Below are 7,866 nucleotides of genomic sequence, written 5' to 3'. Positions count from 1 at the left end.
ACTGGAGTTTTAGAGATAAAATGTCCATTTTCTGTGAGAAACCTTCTCATTTCAGAAGCTGTACAATTGCCAAATTTTTGCCTACAGGCATCTGGTGACTCTTACCAATTGAAAAAAAATCATGATTATTTTTGCCAAATCCAGGGCCAATTAATGGTGACAGGTACATCTTTCTGTATATTTGTTGTCTATACTTGGAAAGATTTATTTATTGAAAAAATACCAAAAGATCCTAGTTTCATGAAAGAGATGTTTGACAAACTTGCTAACTTCTTCCTTGAGCATGCTTTGAGTAAATTAGATTGTGCATCAGCTTGATAGTTCATCTCAATGTTGAATAATTGAATTAATTGATTCTAATGTATGTATCAATTATAAAAAAAAATGATTTGAATCATTAAATTATCTTGATCAGAAATATTCCTTGTTTTCACTATAGATACCGGTAGTTAAAGGCCGGGGGCGACCTAGATTTTTTGCCACCTGGTAAAATAGGCGGTGCTTATCTCCATCACTGTCAGTGCTGCTGATAAGAACTGCACTGAGCTGAGTCAGCTTTGTTTACAAATAACCAACAGTGGGAATTCCATTTCATTTTGTGTGTAAATATAAATAAAGAAGTAAAATCTGCGTGTACTGCAAATCTCTAATTATTCAAGTTTAATTAAGTATACAACATTTACTTATTAACACATAAATGCAGTGTATAAACAGTTAAGATTTTGCAGATAATCAGGACAAAAGTTTCAAAGTAATTACATGTAACTAATGGAGTTTGATTTAAAGTTCTTACAATTTGGGATATTTACACATGTCTCCTTCAAATAAAATCAATAACATCAGTTTCTTCTTTTAGCTTTGAAGACACTCTTCACATATCGTGTCCAAATATTTTTCCTAAATGAGAAAGTTAATTTTTTGTAGTTCTTTTTACCCTTAGCACTTCTTGGCATTCGGTGGTTTGGTCTCCAAACAGATGTATAATCTCTGTCCACGTTTTCATTCCAATGACATACGGCCAAATTGGATCTTGCTCTGTACATGTCATCAGAAAATGATATTCTTTTGTCCTGGTATACATTCATGACATTGTTGAAGCTTTCAACATAAAATGTATCATGACATAAAATGTAATCCTGTGGATGCTTATAAACAATAGAATTTTTTACGACTCCTAGCAACAACTTCTCGGCACACGGGTTAGAAATAACTTTCCGAGATATTTCATAGTTAGGATCCATTTTGCACCTGGAGGACAAATGACAATTTGAGTGATTGTTCTTGTAATGTTCTACTATGTTCAATAGATGTGCTTGAAGTTTTGCGGTATCTTCATCACAGTTTCTAATGGCCCAGTGAAAGTGAGTGCACACTGGCTCCACTTTGTCATCAAGTTGAGATGACCAGGTTTTTCCCTCAAGATATGCTGGCCCAGAAGATACTTTTTTCAAAGAGGACTTTACTGATTTGACTGCATGCCAGGTGTCATTTTGATTTGTAGACTCACATTCCTCACGGATATATTTATTAATCGACAGATTCCTGTCATGAGTATGAATTCCTACAGCTACATTTTGATCTTTCAAATGTTGGTATATTCTTTCCGTTCCGAGTTTTTCATGCCGTTGTGACACTTGATCATCAGATTTTGTTATGTGTTGACATGATAAAACTTTGTGCGTATTGTCCCCAATAGCCACTACACTGGAATCTTTGGCATTTTTGCGCCAGCCATGTCGTGCATCAGTCATTATATTTATACTTTCAAGATCTTCATATGATGCCACTTCCTCCAGAGTTGCTGTGTAGATGGAGTCTTCATACTCCTTTTGAATGTGTTTTTTAGATTGATTAAAAAACTTTTGCCTATCCTGTTTTGATATTTTTCCAATACCTGCTCCATCGGCAAATCTAGTGTAGTGTGATGGAAGCATCCCGCTGCATAATAAAGAATGGTTGACACGGTTATTTACCAAATATTCATTATTGGGCAAATAAGGAGATGATGACCACAGAAACGTATGCCTACACCCCTCTTCCTCGCATTGAAATTTGGTTGACATTACATGTCCTCTTTGTTGCACTTTCTTCATTTTTAAATTCCTTGAACAATTTTGACCATGGTATTCTGCAATTTCCACCAGTCTCCTCAAAGATTCTTCAGCACACAAGAAGAGTTTTTGATTTACATCCTTTTTCTGAACTTTTATGTAAGGACTAGGAGCTGGAGATTTTTCTTGGGCAGACTGTGCAACATCACCTTGGATGTCGTGTTCCTCATTTCTTTTCTCACTCCAAAGAGAAAAGAGATATTCAATGACTTGTAGATTTCCAACATGTTTGTTCAGTTTGCCCTCTAATTCACTCCTTAGTTTTTGCAAATTTTCCAAAACACTGGTTTTCTTACTTTCATCTCCCGATAATTCAATTCTGAAACTTGGTGTTCTCTTTCGTTTTTTCGGTGGACTAGACATATTCACTTTCATTCGCTATCTTTGTTTTGAGGTTTTTGGTTTTTACAAATAAATGTACAAGATACTAATTCTTGGAATATACTATTATTCTTTATAAAGGGGCGTTGGTTTACAAACATGCATAATTTTTTTCTTTAACTCAACAAATGATGCTGAATTGCATATATGAACACTTTATAAAAAGCCTGTATTTTTTTTTGGAACATTTTTAAAAAAAAAAACAACTTTATTTTTAGATATCTGCATCCAAGAAGCTATGTATATGCAATCTTGACACCCCTCACATAAAAATGGTCAGACTTGACACCTAATCCTATCTGTAGTTAGCACTTCCCCGCCAAAATCCTGATCTAGCATCTGACAATGACATAATCTGACCTTTCACTGCAGAGATGCAGAGGCACATTAGGGTTTCCTAATAAAGTTCTTTTTAAAATTTATCTATCTTAAAACATTTTAATTAAAAAATAATGATAATGAAGAGTATATGTTAAACATTATAATACATTTGTGCAGCTCTATGCACACATATGTGGTTTGTTTCTCTTTCTGCATGTAAGTATTAAATGTATCCCGTATGGTCCTTTTGAAATGGTTGGGCTTTCCAGTGTTACATGTGTAAATGTGTAGCCATCTTGGAATTTGCTGAGTACAACATGGAGGAAACAGAAGAGAAATCTATTTTAGCTATTGAAGTAACAGAAACTCAGAGAGAAACAATACGCCATCTATTTGCACACCATGAGTGGGAATTCAATGAGGTTCCAATTGAGGACAATGGAAACCAGGTCCAAGAGGAGCAGAACAATGATGATGTTGCTGATTTTGTTATTAATCAGAACGATGAAGAAGAGGAATGTATCCATTGTCTATGCCGTCCATGCATAACATCGGAAACCAACCGACAAATGTGGTGGTTAGAGGATCCGGAGGCACCAAACAGAAGTAATTCTCAGAGGAGAAAGGACAAATACAAAAGATTCTGGACTATGTTGTTCCATAGAAATGTATGGAAGGATCCAAGATATATACAGAGGAAAAGAAATGCCCTACAACAGGATCCGCGGAGAAAAAATTACATTTATCACAGGAGGGACCTTATGCCAAAATGTGTTGTGACCGTTGTGAGACATTGGCTACCTAATCCCAATGATCAGCCATACATGGGACATATGTAGGAGTGATTAGGAACTCAAACCTGTGTTAAAATATTTCTTTTGACTTGTGAATATTTTATTTTCATATAATTAAGTGACTGGAATATACTTAAATATATTAGTTGAGCTATCTTATCACTTGTTCACCTAAGGTTTGTATGAAAAAATATTAATACAGTAACTGTACATGTGTGTTTATTTTTCAAAACCTGTGTATTTACTATTCATTGACAAAATAAAATGTTTTTTCAGTCATTTTTTCTCCATAAATTATAAAAATCACTAGTGAAAACTATTTACAGTATAGTAATACCACGCAGAGCATGTGCTGCAGCACATGGCTACAGCCACTTCCTGTGTAAACAAAACACTGGTTATCTCCGCCTACTTTGTCAATCACTGAGAAGAAATTCAAAATTCAGTGCAGCTTCAGAACTTTATTCCTAAATTACTCAAGATATAATTTTTTTTTCAACTATGAAAGATGGACACTTTATTCACAATCAAGGTGGCTGCTTCCATGCCAAAAATTAGAATTTAATATGATCAAAAAAAGCATATTTTCTCAAAAATGCTTCTCAAATCTGAAAGCTGCATAGAAAGTTGAATTTCCCCAACATTTTTCGATTGGCTGCCTTTTATATCCGGGCCCCGGCCTTTAAGATCAAGCCTTTAAAGCAAAAGAGACTGTGCAGGTCTTATATATTCTGCACTTAAACAAGATCTGACATTCTTGGTAAAGGACTTACTTTCTTCTTCTGTTTGACAGGCAACATCACAATCTAAGACAGAATCTCTGTGTTCTAAAGGTTCTAAACTGTCACTGCTGAAAATATTTAAAATTGTTCTGAAATCCATTTTATTACGTAGGAAGTATCATGCACTTTTGAATACATTGGTTTACTTGAAATATCCTTTTTATTTTATTTCTGTGGGTTATTAGAAAGCACAAATTGTTTGAACATAATCTGTATGAATGATACACTTCATTAAATTAAGTTTGGATTCAATGAACTGTGCTCGGTCAAACCTGGTAGAAAAGTCTGTCAACTCATTGGACTGATGAGACATGTATACTATTTTCCGTCATGATCTCCTTAGTTCACCAGTTTGTGCATCACATGGATCTGGATAGTCATCAGATGGGCCATCTATTGAAATGAAATGCTGAAATTGAACAAATAAACTGATTTTAAAATTTATCTTTAGTAAGTCTCTATGCGACAAGAAACAAATCCATGACAGCAGTTCTCTGATACACCTCTCTCTCTCTATAAAATTATTGTATTTATACCCCAATGGTATACCAGGGACCTATATACTAAGTATATAGGTCCCTGGGTATACATAATGTCAGATTAATAATTTTAATTATGCTGTTTCATTTGTTGATTTACCAATATTTTAAACGTATGAGAACTAAAAAAATCCCGCAAATCCGAGACTAAAACTTAACATATATGATAAAGATTGGTTATAGATCTGACACACAATTATGACAATATGCACTTGAATGTGGTCCTAAATGATCGATCATTGCTTACATTGCCGCACTGCTGATATCCGGATATAGTGTCCACATTTCATTTGTACGCATTTGATTTGTAATATGTAGATTATAATGTCTATGATGTTTACCTTTGAACATATATACGTATGTTTCGTAATTTTGTCTACGTTGAGCTGATCGTGAGGTCGTCTTCACAAGGAAAACCATCGCAGGCATTTTTGTAAATCAGATTTCGGCTTGGGAAATGGAATGAATTTTGCTCCCATCAGCTTATCTGGGTACCTGCTATCGGATTTACACGTCCCAAGCGAACAGTGCTTCACCATGGCAAAGTACCAAATAATCAACTTTTAAAAAACAACGGATTATAAAGAACTTTTCTGTAGCATCTCCGTAAACACAGCGCCATTTTGTCCGACTGATGTCCGACCTCAGCGCAGATGCAAATGACGCGATAATGCAGCGATCTGATTGGTCAAAATTCACACACCCACATAAGAAATGGATCGGTGTATTCTCAGAGAGGACGAAACAACAAAGAAAATTTATAAAGACGTACAATTTATCTCCAGTAGACGTCAACCCAAGAACCTGAAGAGACTGCCGTGTAACTCTAATTTTGAAGGAACCCATTCAGTGACTAAATGTGGAAATCCTCGATGTGGAACCTGTGACCTTCTAACTGAAGGAACTTGTTATAACTTTAACGGCCGAAGATTTACAGTGAACGCCAATATGTCGTGTGACACACAAAATGTTTTATATGTGATAACCTGTCCAGGGTGTAGTGAATATTACATAAGTGAGACCAGTAACACCCTCCGTACCCGGGTTCGAACCCACAAGCAACAGATTAACTCCGGAGTATAGACAAATACCACTAAGTGAACATTTAGACGTGTGCGGACAAAAGAAATTTACGATGTTTCCGTTTTATAAAGTAGCAGGAGGAAATGACATTTGTAGACGTCAAAAAGAAAAACATTTTATTTGTGCGTTAAAACCAAAGCTTAACAATCTGATGTAATGTATTTCAATTCTTTTTAATTATGTATGCATATGTATATCTGCTCTTTATTGAGATCTTAAAATTTTCCCGTACTTTTACCTGTACGCAGTGAGCTGTTAACTATGACGTCATAGTACATTTGACTTCATAATAATGACGTCATACACTCCGCCAATTATTGTGTAACGTTACTATGTTACTACAGTTGTTAATTTTATAGAGCTTTTGAAGATAGAATAAAAGGCCTAAAGCTTTACTGAAGTTTTTCGTGTTTTTCTTTTTTATTTCAAGTATTTAATTCCGACCACTGAGACTTTTTATTGGATTATCTATATACTAATGTTACAATATACTATCTTGGAATCTCGTCTCACAGAACTACAAGAACTACTCTTTCAAAGGCACTATCCTAGACGATTGATTGAAAACGGAATAAACAAAGCAAAATCTCAAGAAAGAAAAGATCTACTTACAGTGAAAAACAAACAGGTAAATAATGTTTTACCATACGTATCAACACATAACCCAAAAAAAAAGATTTTCAGCATTATTAGAAATAATCTGCCCATTTTAAAGGATGATCAAAACATGAAAAAAATATTAGAAACTTCACAGATCATTAAGAGTAAACGACAAAGTCCGTCTCTCAAATCCATCCTTACAAAAGCATCATTTTCTTCTAACAACAATGAACCAGCAATCATCAATAGATGCAACAAGCCCAGATGCAGTACTTGCCCATACCTTACAGAGGGATCCAAATTTCAATTTAAAACTGGAAGCGAATTTACAATTAAAACATCGATGTCATGCACCAGCTCTAATCTTATTTATGTGATAACCTGTACCGGTTATGGTGAAAATTGTATTGCCCAGACAGGAGACACAAAATGACCGTACACCGACAACAAATTTGGGAACCAAAATACCAGTGTACCGCCGTAAGCGAACACATCAGAAACTGTGCCAAAAATAAAACCCCCAGTTTTACTGTTTTTCCTTTCTACAAATTCCGAAGGGATACTACAGAAAAAGAACGTGAAACTAAAGAAAAACATGTTATAAACAGACATAAACCTGTTTTAAATGCAATATAATTATATTTCGTTTTTAGAAATATTCTTTTACCCGCATATTATAACTGCACTATGTATACAAAAAATCTAATTTCCCGTAATAACTTACTAACGTATTATCATGACGTCATAATGAACTTTGCTAAAGCGCGACTAAGTATTGGCGCTTTATGACGTCTTAATATGAATGTTGATTTTGTGTAACTTAGCATTGGTTGAGTTCGTGTGTCAGCTATAGTCTAGTAAGGAAGTTTCTAATGCGCATGTCTAGTTGACTAAAGCACTCGAACGAAGTTTAGTTTGGTGTATTAGTTTAAAAATGGCCGTATGCAACAGGTCAAACATCGAGCTTTTAGCAATTTTCGAATTATTTGATGAGTATGAAGAGGAAATTTACTTCTTTGAACACTTATGCTACAATAAATTGTTTCATCTTTTGACTCATACATAAAGAGACAGTGTGCCGAAAATCAATAACTACATGGAAGTGGTGGACCAAATGAGTACAGTAGAAAATATCGACGATTTCAAATTTCATTACAGAGTGTGTAAACAATCTTTTGAAATTGTATTGGCAGAAATTGCGCTTGACCTAATACATTACAACACCGGTGGAAATGTACCTATTTCACCTGACAGA

General features: G+C 34.8%; 1 long non-coding RNA gene across 1 annotated transcript; it reads right to left on the bottom strand.

Annotated features, from left to right (window-relative positions):
- Positions 1–4,398: 4,398 nt before the first annotated feature.
- On the bottom strand, positions 4,399–5,649 carry LOC134248523 (uncharacterized). The gene is made up of 3 exons (XR_009988067.1): positions 5,270–5,649; positions 4,662–4,798; positions 4,399–4,457 (listed from the first exon to the last, which is right to left on the bottom strand). It is a non-coding gene; the product is annotated as an uncharacterized LOC134248523 (long non-coding RNA).
- Positions 5,650–7,866: the final 2,217 nt, after the last annotated feature.

This window comes from Saccostrea cucullata, unplaced genomic scaffold (genome assembly GCF_032062105.1).
Source record: "Saccostrea cucullata isolate Sc308-1 unplaced genomic scaffold, CSIRO_AGI_Scuc_v1 ctg20405, whole genome shotgun sequence".
NCBI lineage: Eukaryota > Metazoa > Mollusca > Bivalvia > Ostreida > Ostreidae > Saccostrea > Saccostrea cuccullata.
The sequence above is the reverse complement of the archived record's forward strand: the minus strand, read 5'-3'. Positions and strand labels throughout refer to the sequence as shown.